This window comes from Diceros bicornis, chromosome 2 (genome assembly GCF_020826845.1).
Source record: "Diceros bicornis minor isolate mBicDic1 chromosome 2, mDicBic1.mat.cur, whole genome shotgun sequence".
Lineage (NCBI taxonomy): Eukaryota > Metazoa > Chordata > Mammalia > Perissodactyla > Rhinocerotidae > Diceros > Diceros bicornis.
Window position 1 is genome coordinate 35,479,599 of NC_080741.1, and position 24,116 is coordinate 35,503,714.

Genomic DNA, 24,116 nt, shown 5'->3' on the forward strand with positions numbered 1-24,116 from the left:
AAGTTCTGGCCACCAGTGAAAAGTGGAAATATGCCTCCTTTGGTTTCTCATGGTGGTGTAACCTCTTGTGGGTACTTTTAAATAAAACACACACACACACATCCTAGAGATGGTACAATATAGTCCACCTAAATATCTTATAGAAAGCAAAATTACTAAATAATCAATTCTTTATGTGACCTAGAGACGCATGCAAGATATCGCTTGGTAGAACAATTCAATGAAGGCAAAAGCATCGGCCTCTCCATACAAATACACGTACATGTGACGCAATATTAAAAATGGAATTATTAAACAGGAATATCCTCTGAACTGTTACAGGTGGAGTGGAGGGGTCAAGCTGGGGAGATGTTTAATGCTGTTTTACAGGAATTGTCTTGGCTTCCAGGATTTTTCTACTCAACAAAGGGAAAATTCCCTTTTCAGCTCAAACCCTCATCAGGAAACTATTCTTCCAAAAAAGGGGGGGAACAGCTGAAAAACTCCTCACTGCTCCGCAGTCCAGAAATCACAAACAGGACAGAGAGGCCGGAAGAGCCAGGGCTCCACCCAGAGAAAAGCCATTTCTGGGTAACGTAGTTTAGGGCCAGGCATTTTGCAGATAATGTAGGAGGAAAACAAACCTCTTAAGCAAAGAGTGGATACGTAAAGTGGACCTTTTGAAAGCACGTAAAAAAACTCTAACAACTTTCTATAAACTTTAATAAATAAATGCTTCGATATTAAAGAGAAAGAGAAGAAAGAAGAAAGAAATAAAATAATCTAATACCAAACCAAGACAGAGCAAAGGGTCCCAGCAAGCAGAGTATCAAAAGAAACCAAGAGGATCATGATCAGCATCGGAATAGTAAGAGTATTATTGACAACTCTCTTGAGCACTCACTGTGGGCGCAGGACTTTTCCTAAGCGCTATATATGCCTTCAATCCTTACGACATGACCCAGTCCTATTATTAGTACCTCTTTGCACATGATGAAACTGAGGCATTGCCCCCTCAAGCAACTTGCACAAAATCACACTGCAAGTGAGTGGTAGAATCCAGATTTGAATCCATCTCCACCTGCTTCAAATCCTTAACGCTTGACCACTGTGCTCCAGCCCCTTGCTACTCAGCGTGTTCCACCGACCAACAGCAGCATGAGCATCACTCTGGATATTGTTAAATGCAGAATCTCGGGTGGCACCCCCAGACCTACTTAATCAGAATCTGCATTTTAACAAGACCATCAGAGGACTCTATGCATATTAAAGTTTGAAAAGCACTGCTCTAGTCCCTTTCAGAAGACAGATAATTCACTTAGTCTTATCTGGTTCAAATTCATTATCAGTTCCCTAGTAAGAATGTACTGGAAATGGATATCAGAATCTATTGTCTAGAATTCATATTATTTTAAGTAAATTGTGCTCTTTTTTTGCAGTAAGCAGAACACACGTTGCTGAGTTATGTACTTTCAGGTTATGGGAAGTAGGCACACCCAAGTTACTTTACAGCTATGCTTTTAAAAATTTTGACCAAGTACTCCTAACAGCTGAGCCCAGACCCCCAGAGGTTCTGGGAGCATAACTGCTTTTCTCTCTTCCTTACCTTTTCTTTCTTTCTTTCTTTCTTTTTTTTTTTGTAAACAACTTTACTGAGATGTAATTTTCATAGCATAAAATTCACCCATTAAATTTACAATTCGGTGATTTTTAATAAATTCAATGAGTTATATAACCCAGTTTTAGGACATTTCCATCATCCCTATAAGATTCCCTCATGCCTATTTACAGTTAATCCCCCTTCCCACCACCAGCCCCAAGCAACAACTAATCTGTCTCTGTCTCTATAAATTTGCCTACTCTGGACATTTTATATAATTGGAATCACACAATACGTGGTCTTTTTGAGCTGGCTTTTTTCACTGAGGGTAATCTTTTTGAGGTTTATCCATACTGTAGCATATAGCAGTACTTAACTCTTTTTACTGCTGAGTAGTCCATTGTATGGAGCCATAGCCCCTTTTATTATTAAGCAAGTTTGGAAAAAATATTTGAAGCTTCAATATTTGTCTTTAAAATTCACTGAAATGTTGCACATGTCTCTATTGGCCTTAATAGAAAAATGTTTTAAATAACATATTAGTTTCCTCCAAATTTCTTAAAATTAAATTGTTGCTCCAGCTCACCTTAGACTCCATCAGTATAAGAAATACAACCTTCACTGAGGGGGAGTTAATTATGGGGAAACACACACAGGAAAGAGAGAAAGATGGGGTAGTTGACTCCTGAGTCTTTGTCTGGTTACCAATCACAGGTCCAAGCAGTTGTGGCCAGGTTGGCAGAGCACATGAGACAAGAAGAGGCAGCACTAGGCACAGAGAACTGCCCATGGTAGCCTTCCTGAGAAGCAGGTAATGGGAGTCTCATGACCCTCTGTCTGGTATATTTATAGTTCTCCTTTCAGAACCATAAATCTTTAGTCATATAAGTCTTTAGTTATTATACTTAGTCAGGTAAGTATTTAAGCATATAAGTCTTTAGTCATTCCCAAACTAAACCTTCTGTAATTTGCTTCAAGTCCCAAGATAAAGACTCCCACCAGGTAGTAGTAAGAACAGACAGGAGAATGAGATGGACCATCATGACAATTGCAGTCAAGATTTTGAGGACTAGAAAAAATACAACATCACTCCTTAAAAAATACTGTTTTAATAAAGGACTTTTCTGGTTACACAGAACAAGTAGCTACCCTCCAACCTAATATCCCAAAAGCTTACTCTTAAAAGAAAGCCCTTCCTTGCGTGTTCTAAAGTTTCTTTTGTCAAGTCTGTCAAATCTTAGAACAGTCCCATGGGACTGTTAATTAACTCCACAGATGATCAGTTTGCTGTTCCCTAGCTGAGGTTCTATTAAAAGCACCATTGAGTCACTCAGTGCAGAGATCTTGGTTTCTAATACCATTTTCCAATAAAAGGAACCAGAGCTCCTTGGAGAAATAGTTGATTCTAGGACTGAGGCAGGAAATATACAAGATGATCCTGGAGCATCTTGTAGTACCAGAAAGTAAGAAGGTACTCAAAAAAGTAATAATGATGAGGGTACGTCCAAGGGAGCCAACCTGAAAGAGCTCCCAGTCACCAACGTGGAAACAATCTGAGAAACAAAATAAATAATGTAGCATTAAATTAAAATCCAAAGTGTAAAATGAATATCCATGAGTCCATACTAATATAAATAAATTATTGAATAAATTAAAAAATGGGGGAGAAAAGACAATTTCTCACACAGAAAAATTCAAAATAATTTGTGTAAATACTTCTTTCTCAAGAAAGTAGAATTTAACTCCCCATCTATTAAGTGTGGGCTGCATTTAGTGACTTGTTGCCAATGAGTAGAGTATTTAAAGGGAGAAAAAAGTTACTTCACAAAGGAGAAACCTGGCAAGCACTGTCTTGTCCAGGTGATCAAGGGTGACATCATTAGTGATAAGTCATCTTCAAAATATGTACCCTTTAGATAATGGATGAGAAGGGCAGTTTACCTCTGTGTTCTTCCTCCCCCAGCCCCCGCCAAAAAACACATAACCCTCCCCCCTAATCATGAGAAGAAACATCACACAAACCCAAACTGAGGAGCAATCTATAAAATACCTGACCAGTATTCCTCAAAACGATGAATGTCTGAGAACTGTCCCAGCCAAGAGGAGCCTAAGGAGACATGACAAGTAAATGTAGTGTGGTATCCTAGATGCATCATGGGACAGAAAACAGACATTAGAGAAAAACTAATTAAATCTGAATAAGGTGTAAAATAATGTACTGAAGTTGGTTCCTTAGTTGTGACAAATGCACCATAGTAATGTAAGATGTTAACATTAGGGGTAACTGGGTGTGGGGTATATGGAAACATTCTCTACTATCTTTGTAACTTTTCTGTAAAGCTATGCTATTTGAAAACAAAACATTTAATTTAAAAAAAACAAACGTAAGTTACAACCAAGGAGTTATTTCAGAAATCTCTCTCTACAGAGAAATATGCCATAAATAAGCCTAACTAAGTACAGGCAATCAATGGTTATCTGAATAGGGACTCTTGCATTCTTTTTAAGGAGTCACTCACTGCCCAGGCTGATGTCATCCATAGCCAAAGGCCTTGAGGTACACAATGATGACTTGCAAATCTGTACAGCCACCTGTCCCCAGCCTCTATTTAATACTCAAAGCCTGACAACATTTTCATGTAGCTGTTCCCCAGGCCCCTCAAACACACGTGACAACAATCTGTGGACAGTAAAGCTGAATATAGTTGTTGGCTATTAATATAAAGGATCTAATATCCAACACAGACATTTTCAGGAAGCCTGACGTTTGTGCGTGCAGCCTCGTGGCTGGCCCTAGTGATTTGCTCAGCCTTTAAAATGGATGAATACATGTTATAAACCATATATGGAAAAGGTCTACTGGCAAATAACTCAGTCATTCCTAAATGGTCAGGGCAGTCCTTGGAATCAATCATTCAAAATAAACTAAATCCAATTTTGTGTGGGTGTGTGGTAGCGATGAGGTGGAAGTAGAGATTATGAATAATGTTGGGCTCCAGAATCAGAAAGTTAGGACCTGAGGATGGGCCAAGGATGGGAATTCAGGCTCTCCCTTGTAGATTTTTCTAACTTTCATTCATTCTTTCAATAATTATTTATTGAGCACCTACCATGAACCTGGTACCCCTGGCTTATTGTCTAATGCCAGGTGGTCCCTAGACAACCAGAAAAGAAGAAAAGCAAGTGGAACCAAGAATGAAATAAATCAAGCCCAGAACTACCTGCCTTGCGTTCAGTCCAAAGTTCTTTCCGTTACCCAACAGCACCTGGCACAGAGTAGGTGCTTAGTAACTATTTGTTGAATGAATGAGGGACACATCAAGGCTTTCCCCAGACACCATTGTGAATACCTGGGGGAGGAGGTTGGGGTCCAATGGCAAACTAAGGAACTATTCCGAAGAATCCATTTCCTCTGTGTCAAAGGAGGCATCCGTTCTTCTTTCCTACTTTCCCTCGTGACCAGTGATTTTGCCCCACACAAGCCCAAGCACCAGTGAAACAAAAATAAAATAACTATTTCTAAGCAGACTGAGGGAATAGCCTTTGGAATGATATGCAAGAGCAAATTGCAGAGCATTTCCACCAAATATGCTTATCCTGGGGCCGCTGTGCAACGAGGTGATGGATGGAGTGCAAAGAACTTGTCCTCAAATCAGACACCAAATTAAGTTCCTATTATGATGTTGTTCCTATATTTCCCAGGTCTCTCTGATCTTAAAATGAGGTGAACAAGATCAAAATATCCTTAATATAAACTGAATGATCATTTGTGAACAAATCTCTAAAAGTAGAATAATCAACATGATGTTTTGGGAAAAGTACTGAATTAAGAATTAAAAGGGAAGTGTTCCAGCGCTGGTTGTGCTTTTTAGCCCTTCATAGAACTTTAAGTGGATTATTCCACTTCTCTGTGACTCTGTTTCCTTTCCTAAAAAAATAGGGTGATGAAGATTTAGACTATATTATCTCTAAGGTCCCTTCAGGGTCTAAAATCTTATAATTCTAAGTGTATTACTTTAATAATAATAATATAATAATAAATACTCCTATGTTGTATTTACTGTGTCAGGCACCGTTATATGTACTTTTCAAGTATTGTCTCATTTAATCCTCATAACCACTGTGGTAGGTAGGTATTATTATTTCCATTCTCAGATGAGGAAACTGAAGTACAGAGAGGTTAGAGGTACCAGGCAGTCCTCATTGTACACGATACCAAGGGCACAGGTCTGATATGCATGCATTTCTGTCAACACTTGAAAATTGATGACTGCCTGTATGTGAACTCAGGCAATCCAACTTCAGAGTCTGCATGCTTGGCCTCTACCTACACCAGTGATTCTCAAAGGGTAGTCACCAGACCAGAAATGTCAGCATCATCTGTGAACTTGGCAGAAATGCAAATTCTTGACCCTAGTCCAGACCAAATAATCAGGACTGGGACCAAACGATCTCTCTGAACAAGCCCTCTGGGTGATTCTGATGCAAGCCAGAGTCTGAGAACCACTGCTCCATGCAATCCTACTCCATGACTCTTTGTAGATGTGATGGTGGAAATCAGGAAGCACAGAGCATCCTCAAAGGTCATCTACTCTAGATGAACTAAGGGTCCCTTAAGCTGAGAAACAAGTGCCTTAACAAGAAAACCTGCAAAAGTAGGTGAACTTTGCAGTAGTAGATGATACCTCTAGAGATATCATCTTCTTTTAACATAGCACTTCAGTGAACAAAAAATAAGAAAAAAAATCCATTTTTTTCCTTAAAAATATTGTCCATGACCATTTTTTCAAGTTGAGGTATCTTCAGGACGTTTCTCTGTGTTTCCAAAGTTCTACCCAGGGATTTAACAGCAAGACTGCAATTAGACTCCACAGGAGAGATCCAGCTGGAGCCACCAACAGGTACCTTGAAGTCTTGACCTCTGGTAGATGGTCTTCCCCTCTCAGACACAGCATCTGATGTTCTGAAAGTGGTGGAAAGCATCTGACAATCCACTTATTTCTCTTTGGGCCCAATGCTGTTGATTTGGTGGCTTTTTTCTAAGAGGCACATGACTGTCAGCTTGTTTTCTTTAAAAAAAAAAACCTCCAGGCTAAGATATTCAAATTGCCGAACCAATGGTATCATGGGAGAGCATTATAAAATCCTCTCCGAGTTAAGTCTGCATGCCTCAAAGAGCAAAAAATTAATATACTGTCGTTACACAGTTGAGAGGGGAAATTAATTTATACAGAAACCTTTTCTAAGGCATGTTCAGACTGCCCTGACCCTGCTCCAAATGGGAGTATTATCTGCCTTCCCAAAAAAATACACCATATGCCCTAAACTGGCAGACACAAAGATAATTGCATGACTCTGGCAGAGCCAATATGCTTGCTAATAAATGGAAAAATGAGGACAATGCAAATCAAACTGAAGTTCAATGGTTATTCGGAATTGTGGTAGGGAAGCTACCTGCTACAATTAAACACGGTGACAAGCAGAAAATGGGTCTTTTGCATAGATTAAGAGAGCCAAAGCTGCTGTGAGGAGACCCATTTATATCAAGGAATATTAACAGAGGACGTGGAGCTGTTTATGGGCATGTGTGGTAGTCTCATACGATTCCAAGCCATAGGGTAATTCTCCTTCTAATAATCCACTCTTACAGGAATTCAGTGGGAGTTCTTAATAAAATGAAAGCTCAAAATGCCAAATTCCACACAATTACCTGCAATTTTAAAGCAAAGCAAACTAAATGCAAAATGTGGTCTGGAAGTTGAAATTTGCATCAACACAAATCTACTTCTGATGTTATGGCCCCAAATCATGGAAAGCTCTAGCCCATAGTAAAAGATCATCATCTGACATCAGCATGCTCTTCAGAGCTCTCTCTTTTTTAGACAAGTGATCTTTGTTCTTGATTATTTTCTCACAAAGCTTCTTGGAATTCTCGTGTCTCCTTGGACCCGACACGCACTAAAAACTGCTAAGTAACTAGAATTATCAGGCCTGACTCCCCATGCCTATGGGCGAATGTTGTTGAGACCAAAAAAATTGGTGTTTCTTTCACCTTGGAAAATATCCAATTTTTGTTGGGAAAAGTTCTTCTGCAATTTTTATCTTTATCTGTCCCACCAATAAGCCCCCTGTCCCAGCCCCAGCAAGCCTTCCTATCTTTAGAATAAAAGAAAGAACACTGCCCTCGTGATGCAAGAAACATTGGCGTGAGGGACCTCGATTCAAAGCATCCAGCCTCTGATGTGCTCTATCAAGAACCAACCAGAATCCTAATACACCACTGAGGTGAGATGAGGGAATATGGCAAATCCTGTGTGAGGGGCTTCAGTTTAGAAGTTCCTCTTATCAACCACAGAGAAAAATCAGACATTGGGAAGATGAACCCCTGGAGAAAGAGTCCCTCCTAGAATGCTAACAAGTAAGGTCCCACGAGTCACTCTTGCCAATTAAATTCCAGGAGAAAGACAGTGACAGATGTGGGGGTGCCAGTGGATTTGAGCTCCGTTGGTACAAGTACCTTCACAAGGGAGATTGCATTGTACAGAGGAATGCAGTAGTGATGAAATATTTACATATTGATAAATATCTAGACATTTGCAAGCTTGCCAGATTCGTTCCATGCATTCTAAAGAGTAGTCCCAAGAAAGAGAGAAGAGAGAGAGAGACATAGCCCTTGTGATGACCACAGTTTAGGAAACCAGGCAGAAGCTGACCAGCATCTCCATATGAGGAGGGTACACATCATTGTCATTACTGCAGGGATAATCTTTAAAGATCATAGAAGAGATTATCACAAGCCCAGATATTTATCTAATACAACATCTCCTAAAGCATTTTCCATACTACTCTCAAGAAATGATGGGGGGTTGGGGGGGCTTCATTTTCACCTAAACTTGGGAAATGTTTTATTCTTAGAGACTCAAAATGTCCACTGACTTAGCAAAGGCTCTGAAAATCCTACAGTAAAGAAAGATGCTCAATGTTGTGTAACCCACCATTTCCCTGACTTCTTTGGTCATAAGAATCCTTTTATTCTCTGATTCCAACATCTTGTGCAGTCCAAATTATCCTTCATCACGCTATGTAATACAGTAGAATTTAATTAGGAAAAGTTTCATTTGCTTATTCAGTATTTTAATGGTGAATTACACAACGGTGCATTTCTTTTCCAACAGTCTAAACTAAGACAAGTTCCTTTACGAAGAAAAAAAAGGAACTGGATTGGAGTGCCTATGAGGTTCTGTTTGATTTAAATCTTTTCTCATTTATAGTTCTTGTGCCGGAGGCCAAGGACAGACTTGCTTTTCTGTAAAGACAAACGTAAAAGGCACAGCCACATTTCAGATCGTTCTCTGACACTCTCCAACAACAACAGAAAGACTGAGGACGGTTGGTGGGGGCAGTATTTCTGAGCAGTGACTAATTTTGATTGATTTCTGGTCTAGCTTGTCTGCTTGCTATGGTTTGGGACAGCATACTTAACTCTTTTTTTAAAAGGAGCTGCTGTGTTGCTTACCTGGATTCATTTCTGTTTAAAACAAATTCTGGATGTGAAACTGTCAGAATTAGTCCTCTTCTCCACTCCTCCCAAACCCATTTGGGCCAACTTACTTATTAGCAGCTCAGTGTGGCTCACCTGTTTTTCCCTGCCAGCTCTAGGCTAGTTATACCCTAGGACTGGCCCTAAACCCAGACTGAAACACAGAGAGATTTCCTTGCTGAGGCCTTTGAACGACCCCTAATGACCTTTGAATGCTCCTCTAATTTCTCTCAGTATTAATCAGCTCATGCCCCACAAAAGTATCCCAAAGCTCAATGGCTACAACAACAAACATGTATTTTTCTCGCTCACAGTTCTCTGAGATGGTTCACTTTCTGCTACTGGTTGGCTGACTCAGCTCTAAGCTGTGGGTTGGGTTCAGGTCTGCTCCACATGTCTCTTCATTCTAGGCCCCAGGCCAACGAGACAGGAGAGGTCTAGACATTGTTTTCTTATAGTGAATCATTGGAGCGTAAGAAGCATGCCCAATAACACAAGCACGTTTAAGGTCTCTATTCATATCATATCTGCTAACATTCTATTGGCCAAAGAATGTCACACAGATAAGCCCAACATCAACAGGGTGGGAAAGTGAGGGAACGGGGAGTGAATATTTGCTGAACAACAGTTCAAACTATATCACACATCTCTTCCCTTGCTTCTCTTTGCACTCATGTCTTGAGACTCCCTCATCCCAAACTGCTGGTCCGGCTTTCAGCAACTTGGATGACATTGACCGCTTGTGCACTGTCTTCTTTCTAACTTGCAGGGGGTCTTCTGGGATGCCAGCCAAATAGACAATGCTAGAGTGAAGACATAGGCGACAAAATCGGATCAAGTGGGATGAGTAGCATAAGGAACCGAAGGTGGAACAAGGGTGGGTGTAAAGCCTGATAGTGGAGAACAGCAAGAGGAATATGAGGAAGCCCCACTCCATCTTCCAAGCCAGAGGGTCCTAGCACAGAAGATAATTAGAGAGGAACCTCAATGGTCAGAAGCTGAATTGACCATGAAATAGAATTGAGGCCAGAGAAGCAGGGAGAGTCAGCAAGTTCTTCTGGTTAGTTCCACTTGACCATCAGAGTCTTATTTTGGACTGTCCCAGGCCAAATTTGTTACTGTGATCTATTGCCCCACCACAGGTCCCAGACACCCTGCCCCAGGGCAGCAGGCTGGTGATGGCCCCACTTGATTCCTCGCTGACCTATAGACTGTAGGACAGAAGCAAGAGGTGGTTTCTGAGTCCCTTGTTCCAGCCTCAGCTTAGCCCTCCCTGTGATTAGGAGACATACCCCAGCTTCCTTCCAAATGATTTCCCCTTTTCACAAAAGCCAGAGGTTCCCAGACTTTACTTCACATTGGAATCATCTCGAGATTTTAAAAAAAGTCACTCCCACTCACAGGCCTTCTAATTTAATTTGGCTGGGGTGCAACCTGGGCACCAGAGTTTTTAAAAGCTCCTCCAACGATTCTAATGAGCAGCAAAGTTTGGGACTCACCAGCCTGAAAATCTAATCTAGCCAATCAGACTATAACAAGAGTTCATTTTAAATCTATAACACAGTTTTGAACAGACAGAAGACGACTCTGAGCTGAGTTAGTATGTAGGAACTGGAGACACCCCAAAGGCTCTGCATAAGAAAATACAGGTCCATAATTCCTTATTCTGTAACCCAAAAGACCTTGAAAACTGAAAGTTTTTTCAAAACTCAATGGCAGCAAAGCCTGACCTGACTTGAACTCACTTGGTGGCAAAACTTGACTATTTATAGTCTTTATTCATCCCACTTAGTGTGAATATTCATGCATTTTGCCAGGAAAATATTAATGTGTTTAATTACAGAGTGCTTTCCGAGACTCTGCTGGAGGTGTTACATAATACAGGGTATGTGTACCTTTGTACATTCTGAAAATTTCTGAATTCAAAAAACGAATGTGTGGCCCGAAGGGTTTAGGCTAAAGGAATACGGATTTATAGAAGGAATTTGTTTTATTGCTCCTTGGATATAAAGAGCAGAGAGGAAAAGAATCAGACAGAAGAGAATAAAATGGCCAAGCAACATGGCCCTTATATGACTTATATGTGTCCCATCTTAGTGGATTTATTAGAGAAAAGGACCACCCCTGGGCGAACACAGTCCTTCAGTAGGGCTCACAGCTTGACAAGCAGGTCACAGGCTGGATTTTACCCTCAGTTACCTCCCGTGGCCAGATTCTTTTGTGCAATGCACAAACTACACAACCATACAAGTGGCCTTGCCAAGCAATTTTGATAGCAGCTGGAACCCGAGGTGCAGAAATGGGTAAAGCTTTTTCCAAGTACAAGGATGTCTAATATTCAATTTTTAGTTGCCTCTGTTAATGAAATGAAAATATCTCTGCCTCCCAAACATTTAGCGTAGTCCACCACACAAAAGCTTTGGGGCGAAGTGCATAGGAGAGCCTACATGGAGTGTACGCATGGAATGGCATGCGTGGGATAGTATGCATGCGCAGGATGGCAAGCAAGGGAGAGCCAGAGTTCATAGGATGGGGCGTTGGACTTTCCACAAACTATAAATAGGGTTCAGGCTACTTTCATCCACCTATTAAAGAGCAGTGTCTAGTGTGACCCTAGCCAATGTCTGGGCTACAAAAGCATTTCATTGAACATTTAATATGCTAAATATAGCATGCACTATCTCATAACAATCCTAAGAGAGGGAAGGAAGCTAGGGGTAGTGAAGTCACTTGCTCAAGTAAAAGTAGTTAAAAAGTGGCAAAGCCAGTTATTCAGCTTAGATCTTTCTTTTGCGAAAGCCAATTCTCATAACCACTACTCTGTGCCTACCTCATCACAGCTGTGACAGCACTTGGCATGGTGCCTGGCATATATGTGCTCAAAGGCTACCCCCTCAAAAGCAAAAAATGGTGCCCACCCAGCACCGAATATGGGAGGATCTTGTTAAAACTACGCCTTAAAACTAAACCATAATAAACACCCTGCCAGACTAACACAAGCATGTCAAACACTTGGCTAGCTCCCGTATACTCGCCTGCCTCGTTCACATTTACATAAACTCTACAATCCAAATGTACCCACAATTTCAGCTATATTTTAAGAAGAAGTGTTTTGTTTTGGGCATTTCTTTTGTAGGATCCATAAACTGAACATCGCTAGTAGTTACTTAGAACCAAAACACTCTCATGTTCTAAGCAATGCTGAAAATATTCACAGCATTGTTCACCTGCAAGGGTGGTTTCCATTACCAACATCCTTGTGAATATGCAACAGACCACAAGAAATTCAGCCAATCAGGACCCAGCAGTACCCTGACCTATGACCCATCACCCATGGAGCTATTTGCTTAAACTCTTATCAGAACTCAGCAACCAAACTGCAATGGAGATGGATATGACACTTAATAAGCAGCATAAATAAACTGAAAATATAAATTTCCTGCTGTTAGTGACTGTGGCAGAGACCACTAATTGTCTACTATGGCAACAGCTAACTAGGCAGCAAAAATGTATCATCCCCAGAGGGGCTTCTGCATTGCTGGTTATGTTCTGTTTCTGGATCTGGAGCTAGTCACACAGGTGTATTAAGTTTGTGAAAATGCATTGGGCTGTACATTTATGACATATGCACTTTTCTGATTGTATGCTATACTTCAATAAAAAGTTTCTAAAAAACAATTGTTCAGTCTACAGAATAAAGGCAAATAAAAAATATAAACTGAGAAAAAGTGTTGTATTCTTTTCCAGATATAGACTTGTCAGTGGAGGCAGATGCCCCAGCTGGGAGTACACTTCCCAGGACCACTTGTCTCTAGATTAGAGCCATGTGACCCATTCTCACCAGTAGAATGTGAGCAGAAGTGATGTGTGCCATTTCTAGGCCACAGTGGCTAGGACACTTTGTACTTTCTCTACCCTCTCTCCCCATCTGCCTAATGCATGAAGAGGATTTCACTGCCCTAGAGCGTAACAGATCAACAAGATGGAAAGCTGCCCGCTGATGTGGGAACACCCACATTGGACTTTTAGTCTCCTATAAATAAAATTCTGTTGTGTTAAGCCATTGAAATTTTGGAGTTTTCCTGTTAAAGCAGATAGCATTACCCTAACTTATATGCCTACCCAAAATCTGTTCACTCCTTCTTCCTGGCTAATGGAACCATGGTTTTTTTTAGGTTAACAATGTGTCCACTTAAAAATAATAACCTCCCTATATTCCATTACAACTAGATGTGGCCCTGTGACTCAGCCCTGGTCAATGAGATATAAATGGAATTTGCTGGCTGTGACCTCCAGGAAAGCCCTTTAAAGATTCAGCTTTATCCTATGTGGAGAATAGACATGCTACATGAGGTGCAGCGGGCATTTTGTAACCTTGAGAGCATGCTAAGGATGGCCATGCACACTTCTTATGAAAGCCACCCAGTCAAGAAATAAAAAACTGCCACTACTCCAGAAATCTCTCATGGGTCCTTTCCTCAGCATAACCCCTTCTCTCCCCCTAGAAGTAACCACTATCCTGCTCAGTCTCTCTTATTTACGGCGTTCTTCAACCCCACATGCATACACACCCAACACATATGTGCACAAACATTCCTTTTCAAAATGACATTTGGGTATAAGGAGTAGGTGATTCAAATGTCCTTAGCAATGACATAGTGGTGTCCTCAGACCTACACAGTCTCCTCTAATAATGTATACCCACCTTCATGAGAGAGAATGTAAAGACCCACATGTCCTATGAGCTCCCTTTTCTGCCTCGGTGTTTCTTTCTCTGTCTACCTCCTCTTTCCCCTTAAAACATCTCACTGGAAGGGACCAACTTTCTCCTGTGTCATATTCTCCATCTTCCCAACTCCAGCCTCAAGGTCAAGCCTTAATGAGGATAAATATTTCTTTCTTTACTAAATAAGAGAAACTCTAAGAAGACTGGCTTTTGCTCTGCTACAAAAAGAACTAAAGGAATTTAGAAAAATCTCCCTTCTCAATAATGCCCAATGCTCCAGCCCAGCTCTTGCCAAAGTCAAGAACCTAAACCTTCCTGCCTGAATCCCTAAGCCTCCAGGCCAGTAGTTCAAGGAGAACTTAGTAGCTTAAAATAACAACCATTTATTCTGCTCATGAGTCTGCAGGTCAGCTGGGCAGTTTCTTCTGATCTCGGCTAAGCTCACTCATGCATCTGCAGTCCAGCTGTGGGTTGGCTAGATGGCTCTGCTGATCTTAGCTTGGCTCTCTTTTACATGCCCAGGGGTCCTCTGACTATCAGCTGTTCTACAAAGGCCTTGGCTGCTCCATATGTCTCACCCTCTGACAGGCTAACCTGGCCACATTCTCATGGCAATCACAGAGGAATAGAGGAGAAAGCAGAAATGCACAAAGACGTTCTCAAGCCTCTGTTTGTAGCAAGTCTGCTAACATTATATAGACCGAAGAAAATACATGAAGCCCAGATTCAAGTGATGGGGAAATAGATGCCACCTCTTTAGTGAGAGGAACTGCAAATTCGTAGGGCAAGGGGCATGGATTCACAGAGGATCAAAGAATCGGTACCATCAATGCCAACAATCTGCCATATCCACCAGTTTCCACCTGCCATTGATTTAGGACAGTTCCTCAGCACTGCCAGACTGCCTCCCCAGCTCAGGTCAAGAGAAAGCCTTCAGGCAGAGAATTGCAGATACTTAGAGTAGCACAATGTTGGCAATTCCTGGAATGGTGAGTAATGAGGGAATATGGGTAATGGTCAATCTACAATATAGTGGATGGTCCATGATGGAACTCATTCACCAGATTCTCATTCAGGAATTAGTACTGGAGGTCTAGATAGATGTGACAGGAAAAGAAAGACACACCAATTAGCAGGACATAGAGAGAGAAATGGAGTATCTACATCTAGTTCTATGCTACAATATGTAGAAATGTGCATTTCATAACAAACCCTTGTCTCTTGAAAATACCTAAATGAATCTCTGTGTATATTGATTGCCAAAAATGGACCAAATTCTCCATCTCTCCCTGTATGCATGCCTCTTTGCAATGTGATTTTGTAGGTTCTCTAATCAAAGAGTATATCTATTTCCATACCTTTTGAATCTGGGTTAGCCTTGTCACTTCCTTTGACACTAAGATGCAACAGAAATGATAGTGGGCCAGTTCCAAATCTGGGTCTCAAGAGGTGCACAATTCTGTGCTCTTTTTTGGATCCTTCCTACCACCACAAAAACAAGCCTGTCGGAGAATGAGAGACCACGTGGAAGAGAGCGGTCATTCCAGCCATCCCAGCCAAAGTTATCCCAGACCCTCCACCGGCAAGTAGCTGACCCTCAAGCACTGAAGATCAGCAGAGCTGCCTGCCCAACCCACAGCTGATCACAAACACACGAGGGAGCCCAGTCCCGGCCAGAAAAATTTCCTAGCCAACTCAAAGAGTTTTTCTTCTTTGGTGTGTTAATATGGTGGATTACATTGATTTATTTTTGAATACCGAGCCAGCCCTGCTATTCTCAAGATAAACTCCACTTGGTTGTGATGTATTATTCTTTTTATGTACATATTGTTGGATTCAATTTGCTAACATTTTGCCAAAGATTTTTGCATCTGTATCATGAAGGTTATTGGTCTGCGTTTTCTTTTCTTGTACTCTCTTTGTCTGGTTTTTGTATCAAAGTAATGTTAGCCTCATAAAATGAGTTTGTAAGTATTCCCTCTTTGTCTATTTTCTGGAAGACATTTTGTAGAAATGGTGTTATTTCTTCATTAAACATTTGGCAGCATTCACCAGTAGAGTCTTCTGGACCCGGAGTTTTCTTTTTTTGAGGGTTTCTAAATATGAATTAAATTTCTCTAAGAGATATAGGACTATTCAGATGATCTATGTCTTCTTGGAAGACTTTGGTAAATTTTTTCTCTCAAGGAATTAGTCCATGTCATCTATGTTATTGAATTTATGCATATAGAATTGTTCATACTTTTTCTTTATTATTCTTTTAAAGTCTGCAAAGTCTCCAGTGATATCCCTATTTCCTTCCTGATATTGGTGTATTGTGTCTTCTCTCTTTTTTCCTACACAGTATGGTTGCAGGTACATAAACTTTATTGATCTTCTCAAAGAATCATCTTCTTGTTTCATTGATTTTTCTCTATTTTTCTGTTTTCTATTTCATTGACTTCTGCTTTTATCATTATTATTTCCTTCCTTCTGTTTGCTTTGAGTTTATTTTGCTCTTCTTTTAATAGTTACTTGAGGTGGAAGTTAAGATTATGTATTTGAGGCTTTTCTTCTTTTTTAATATTTGCACTTAATGCCACAAATTTTCCTCTAAACACTACTTTAGCTGCATCCCACCAATTCTGATATATTGTATTTTCATTTTCATTGAATATTCAAAATATTTTCTAATTTACCTTGAGATTTCTTCTTTGACCCATAGATTACTTGAAAGTATGTGCTTAATTTCCAAATACTGGGGAATTTTTCAAATATCTTCTGTTATTGATTTCTAGTTTAATTCCAGTAAGGTCAGAGTTCATACAGTCACGCGCCACATAATGACATTTCAGTCAATGAGGGACTACGTATACGACAGTGGTCCCATAAGATTAGTACCATATAGCCTAGGTGTGTAGTAGCCTATACCATCTAGGTTTCTGTAAGTACATTCTATGATGTTCACACAACAATGAAATTGCTATAAAGACACATTTCTCAGAACGTATCCTTGTCGTTAAGTGAAACATGACTATACTTTGAATTATTTCAATTTTTTTATTTATTTTTTTTTTGACAATAAGTAGGATTTATTGGTGGGCATGAGTAAGGAGGGAGCAGCACCAAGGGTCTCATGAGTACAGGGCCCGCCATTTGTCAGGCTGCCACGATTATGGATGTATTTGTCCCCACAGCCATCAGGGATGAGCAGCTTTTCAGCCACCATGTCTTCAAATTCCTATGCATTAAACTTAGTAAAGCCCCACTTCTTGGAGATATAGATCTTCTGGTGGCCAGGGAGCTTGATCTTGGCCCTGTGTAGGGCTTCAATCACATGCTTCTTGTTCTGCAGCTTGGTGCAGGTGGACATGATGACTTGGCTAACATGGACCCTAGCCACTGTGCCTTGGGGCTTTCCAAAGGCACTCCACATACCTGTCTGGAGCCTGAAAGCTCAGGCAGAGGACAACATCTTATTGAAGCAGATGATATGGAAGGGGTAGAGCTGCACTAGGATGTGAAAGCCATCTTTGCCACAGCCTTTCACCATGTATTTGTTGGCACAAGTATGAGCAGCCTCCAGGGCTTCAGAGGAGAGCTGCTCATATTCATCTGACACCATGTGGCCACAGAGTGGGAACACATCGATTTTGCCTTCTTCTGCTCCAGATCAAAAATGCAGATCTTGGCATCAGGGACACCTCGGCAGAAGTGAGACTTTGGGTATGGCTTGTTCTTATAATACCTGTAACACCAGGCAGGGCGGCAGCCCATGGCGACACCAGGATCTTCAGTGGCGTGCCAAAGGGAAAGAGCTTTCAGTTCTTTTAAACTTTCTAAAGATTATTTTATGATCCAGGCTATGGTCTATCACAGTGAATGGTCTATGTCCACCTATGAATGTGTATTCTGCTGTTATTGGGTAAAGTGTTTTATAAATGTCAATCAGGTCAGATTGGTTGATGCTGTTATCTAGGTCTTCTATACACTTTCTGATTTGCTGTTTACTTTTTTTTAGTGAGTGAGGAGTGTGGAAGTCTCCAACTATAATTGGATTTGTCTATTTCTCCTTGTAGTATTTGCCTCAGTTATTTTGACACTCTGTTGCTGGGCACATACACATCAAGGATTGTTAAATCCTCCTGGAGAAGTGACCCCTTTATCACGATGTAATACCCCTGTTTTTCCCTGATTATTTTCCTTGCTCTGAAGTCTGCTTTGTCTGAAATTAATATAGTTACTCCAGCTTTCTTTAACATTAACATGGTATAGCTTTCTTTGTCTCTGTGTCTTTATATTTAAAGTGATTCCTTGAGGATAACATAGAGTTGTCTTCATCTTTTTTAATCCACTCTGACAGACTCTGTCTTCTAATTGGTATGTTTAGACCATTCACATTTAAAGTGATTATTGATATAGCTGGATTAATATCTACCACATTTGTAACTTTGTTACCTAATAATTTGTAACTTAATTTGTTTCCCTTGTTGTTTGTTTCTTTTTTGTTTATTCTTTCCCCTCTTTTTCTGCCCTCTGTGGTTTCAATTGAGCATTTTGTATGATTCCATTTTCTCTCCTGTCTTAGGATATCAATTAAATTTCTTTTTTAAAATTTTTAGTGATTGCCCTCAGTTTGCAGTATACATTTACAACTCACCCAAGTCCACTTTCAAATAATGCTATACTGCTTCACAAGTAGTGCAAGCATCTTAGAGTATTCCCAATTCCTCCCTCACATCCCTCATAACACTGCTGCCATTCACTTCACTTATTCATAATTATAATCATCTGATATATTGTTGCTATTACTATTTTGAACAAACTATTTTCTGTTAGATCAATTAAGAGTAAGAAAAAATAAATATTTTATTTTACCTTCATAATTTCTTCTCTAACACTCTTCGTTTTTTTATGTGGAGCCAAGTTTCTGACCTATATCATTTCCTTCTCTCTAAACATTCTTTTTAACGTTTCTTACAAGGCAGGTTTACCGGCAACCAGTTCCCTCAATTTTTTTTTGTCTGAAAAGTCTTTATTTCTCCCTCACTCTTCAAGAATAGTTTCACTGGATACAAAATTGTAGGTGGGTGGCTTTTCTCTTTCAAAACTTTCAATATTTCACTCCACATTCTTCTTGCTTGCATTATTTCTGAAGAGAAGTCTGATGTACTTCTTACCCTTGTTTCTCTATAGATAAGGTGGGTTTCTTCCTCTGGCTTCTTTCAAGATTTTCTCTTTGTCTTTGATATTCTACAGTTTGATAATGATATGCTTAGGTAGATTGTTTTAGTATTTATCCCGGTTGGTGTTCTCTAACCTTCCTGGATCTGTAGTTCATGTCTGTCATTAATTTTGGAATATTCTCAGTCATTATTTACCTTGATTTTCTATAGTTTGACAATGATATGCCTAGGTGCAGTTTTTCTGGCATTTATCCTCCTTGTAGCTCTCTAAGCTTCCCAGATCTGTGGTTTGATGTCTGACATTAATTTGGGAAAATTCTTGGTCATTGATGTTCAAATATTTCTTCCTTTCCTTTCCCTCATTTCCTTTTGGTATTCTCATTTCATGTATGTTACACCTTCTGTAATTATCCCACGGTATGTGGATATTCTGTTCCATTGTTTTTCTTCCTGTTTCTCTTTACTTTCCAGTTTGGGAAGTTTTTATTGATACATCTCCAAACTCACTGATTTTTTTCTTCAGCCATACACAGTCTACTGTGAGCCCATCAAAGGCATTCTTATTTCTGTTACCATGTTTTTTATTTATAGCATTTTGTTTTGATGCTTTCTTAACATTTCTATCTCTCTGCTTACATTATCCATCTGTTCTTGCACATTGTCCACTTTTTCCATTAGTGTCTTTAGCATATTTATTGTAGTTGTTTTAAATTCCTGGTATGACAATTCCAAAATTTCTGCTTTCTCTGAATATGGCTCTGATGTTTTCTCTGTATCTCCAGATTGTGTTTTTTGCTGGGAGCAGCTTTCTGACTTCTAGGCAACACCGTCTTCCTTCTGTTGCTTCTCCAGCCATTCTAAAACTTTTACAACCAATTGTCTTTATTAAATCTCCCATTTTGGAGTATCTAGAAAGGCTTCTATTTTCCTATTAGATATGAGCTCGAAGAATAGATGGAGTAGGGCCCTCATATGTGGTCTCTGGGCGCCATGCATGGGCAGCCAAAAGAGTTCTCATTAATACATTTGAAGCAGAATACATTCAGAAATGTGTGTCTTGGGGATCAGCAAAGACATATAGGTCATCATGCAGTACAAATGAGAAAAGGAAACAGAAGTTTTAATTCATGCGTTTACCTGTGCTCGTCCTGCTCTTAAACTATTGTTTAGCCTTAACATGATATACACAGCTGTTAAAATTAAATGTGGACCCTGTGCCATCTTCTTTAAAAAATTGTTTTAAATTGATGTCTTTTGATAAGTGAATGGATAAATAAATTGTGGCACATTACATAACAACATAATGTTATTCAGCACTAAAAAGAAATGAGCTATCACACCATGAAAAGACATGGAAGATACTTAAAGGCATATTACTAAGTGAAAGAAGCCAATCTGAAAAGGCTACATACTGTGTGATTCCAACTATATGACATTCTGGAAAAGGTAAAACTATGCAGACAGTATAAAGATTGGTGATTGCCAGGAGTTTAGGGGGAGCCAGGGATGAATAGGCAGAGAAAAGAGGATTTTTAGGACAGTGAAATTATTCTGTTTGATGCTATAATAGTGGATACATGTCATTATACATTTCTCAAAACCCATAGAACATCCAACATTAATATAAACTACAGTCTTTGATGACAGTGATGTGTCAATGTTGGCTTATCAACTGTAACAAATGTACCACTCTGGGAGGATGTTGATAGTCGAGGAGGCTGTGCCTGTGTGGGGCAGAAGATATATGGGAACTCTCTGTATTTTCCACTCAATTTTGCTGTGAGCCTAAAATTGCTCTTAAAAAAACAAAATCTATATATAAAAAAAAATTGTTACACTCAGAAGGATATTGTACAAAAGACACTCAATTTACAGATAGAGCCATTGGTTTATTAATCCACATAACAAGAGGAAAACCAGCATTTTCTCCCAAATTTCCACCTTTCATGCATTCCCATGAAAGCCAAAAAGTTAAAACATTATTACATCAGAAATAAAAAACATTGGTTGCATTATCCAGCAAGTAGGACTACTCCTTAGGCAGGTTTTAAAATCTTCTGTTTTGTAGAAATTAATCCTTCCACAAACATCACAGAAACTGCAAGCTTAACTCTATATTTATATAAAGAGGAGAAACAGGAACATAGACCAACAAGCACACACCATCTTGGAACGCAGCCTCTCGAAAACACAATCACATTTGCTTCTTCATGCTGAATCAAGATCACAAGGACATTCAGAGTGAAATTAAACGAGAGGATGACAATATGCTTGAGTAGTTTGGTATTTGTGCCAGTCTGGAAAAATACATTACACTCCAAAGGAAAATATAATAGTACAGCTGAATGCTAGTATATTTATTGTTTATTGTAAGAAAAATGAATTACTTTAATACCATGAAACTACATTTGATAATTATTCTTTAAGTCAACAAACAAAAACAAAACTTTTTCTCTTTCTCAATCTGACCTTTCTCCAGTAGTATTTAGTCCACGCTTCTGTCATGGTTAATGGTTCTAAGCAACAGGTGCTTGACTCTAATTGAATAAGGAAAAGGAGAATATTCAAAAGATGTTAAGCAGGTCACAAAATCCCTTGGAGGACTGGAGAACCAGGCTTGAGAGGAGCTCCCAGAAGCAATTCCCAAACTCACACTGCAGAACCAGTCTGATTAGGAAACCGTTGCCACCACCACTGCCACCAGGCACCAATTATGCAGTTTGAACCACTGCCACCTCCATGCCAGGAATTCTACCTCACAGCCTTCACCTCCAAAGAAAGAGAGCAAGTTTACCATCTGTATTAGTCAGGGTCGTCCAGAGAAACAGAACCAAGAAGAAACACATGTATATTGGAGGGAGAGATTTATTTTAAGAAGTTGGCTCATGTGACTGTGGGGGCTTGGTAAATCCAAAATCTGATGGGGTAAGCTGGCAGGGAAGAGTTGCAGTTCAAGTCCAAAGGCAGTCAGTCTGCTGGCAGAATTCCCTGTTGCTTGGGGGAGGTCAGTCTTTCATTCTACTCAGGCCTTCAACTGATGGATGAGGCCCACCCACATGGGAGAAAGAAATCTGCTTTATTCAAAGTCCACTGATTTAAATGTTAATCTCATCCAAAAACATCCTCACAGAAACTCCAGAATAATGTTTGACCAAGTATCTGGGTACTGAGGCCCAGCTAAGTTGACACATAAAATTAACCATCACACCATCCCAGACTTCTTCTGTCACTTTTTGGGTCAAAGTTTGGCAAAGATATGTTTGACTGGCAGAGTGAATCAGTGGGGGTCCAGGCAGGAAGGAGATGGCACATTCAGAGGTAAGACTGCAGGGTGTTTATTAAGAGGACTGTTAACAATGGTGTGGGAAGGGATGGTGATGTGCCCAAGGACTAGCAACAGGGAGAAACCATTACTGCACCTAGATCTGAAGGGCCAAGGAGAAGGAGCTATTCCTGCAACAGTCAGTAGAGATGGTAGAGATAGTAAACAGTTTTTTGTTTTGTTTTGTTTTGTTTCAGGTCTTTGGGGGAATTTATTGGGAGTGGCTTTCATGTACCAAAAGGGTGCTGAGCTTTTCCCCATCATGGGCAGGTGTCACAGCTGGTGGTACTTTCATTACCACTAGTTGGTAGGCCAGACTGCAATGACCACAATAGCCACGAACAGCAAAAAAATAACTGTTATCCCACAAGATGTTCACTTTCTGTCCACCATAGTCACACACCTGGTTTCAGTGTGAAGTTTCTCATCTGTATTCTCCACCAGGTTAGCAAGGTCATTAGTTACCTCTATGACTCTCTATTATCTCTACTCTCTATTCCTGGAAATTAGCAAAGATCAGAAGACTTCCTGGCATAGATGGAGCTGGAGGAATCAATGTCCCACTACCTCTCCTTCCACTCTCCAATCTCCTACTTATTGCCTCTCGTTGGCTAACCCCAACCAGAAGCCAGAAGCAAGGAGACTTTGGAGATAGATATAGTCTATACAGGTCAGCCTCCTGCAGGACAGGGCAGGTAAAGAAGGGTGGGGAGAGGATCTAGAGGGAAAAACAGAAGAAACCCATCACCCAGAGCCTTGGTCACTGGCCTGGGCATCAGCTGTAAGACAAACCAGGAAGATTGAGGGGCCGAGAATATGAGACCTGCCTTCTACCTTCTGGAGGCAGGATTTAAAAGAGGGAAATTTCCAAAATAGAACAAATGTGTTCCAGTGATGCTGAGTGGATAAAGAGGACAATTGTCCTCTTTAAACTTTAAAAGAGGGTACATCCCAAAGATCATAGACACTTTCAAGCAATAGCCACCACTGTGGCACACACCTCTCCAATCTTAGAAAAGCTGAAAACAACAAAGACTTCTCCTTACACAAAGGCCTTTCTCTCCTCTTCTAGAATGTCCCTTGTCCTGGGACTCCAAACCCTTTGCATCTTCATCCAGGCCTTCATCTTTTCCTTTGGAGGAGATTGGACATTTTCTAATATTATCTGAGAAAAAGAAACAAGAAACAAACACACTTGCACAAAAATAAAACTTTTCGTTTCAACAAGAACACTCTGAATATGTAATTTAGTACCCAAATCTCCAATTTAATCTTAGAAATACTCAAGGTCAAAGCACGTTGGCCTGAATCGAGGAGAGACTCTGAAAGGACGGACAGCAGCCTCCTGCTATCCTCGTGGCCGTTCAGATAATGAGTCACCCATCTGCGGTTGGGGGACAGTGGAAATTGGCATCAGCCCTTTGCCCAGGTGTTTCCTGAAAATCACACGCACCTATGCAAATATAATCTTAACATCTAGAGCTTTCGTCCCAGAAGCTATATCTGTAAAAATAGACACAGGTCAGAAGTTGCAACCGGTGGCCTAGGGTCAAACCTGCCGTGCAAAAATGTATTGTTGGGCCTGACCAGTGGTATCCTTCAGAGAACTTAATACTGGTTTTCAGTTGCCAACATTTAAAATTGGAAAATTCAAAACCAAAATCCAGATTGCCAGCTTCTCTTAAACATTAGGATGCTCTGGGAAAACTGGGCCCATGTTCCAACACGGCAGCACTTGGCAGGAGCAGAGAAATACCTGACTCCTTTTGCTGGGACATGTGCCC

The 24,116-nt window shown here is 40.2% G+C and overlaps 1 pseudogene; it reads right to left on the reverse strand.

Annotated features, from left to right (window-relative positions):
* Positions 1-16,958: 16,958 nt before the first annotated feature.
* On the reverse strand, positions 16,959-17,607 carry LOC131410812 (large ribosomal subunit protein uL16-like; annotated as a pseudogene).
* Between the last annotated feature and the right edge of the window lie 6,509 nt (positions 17,608-24,116).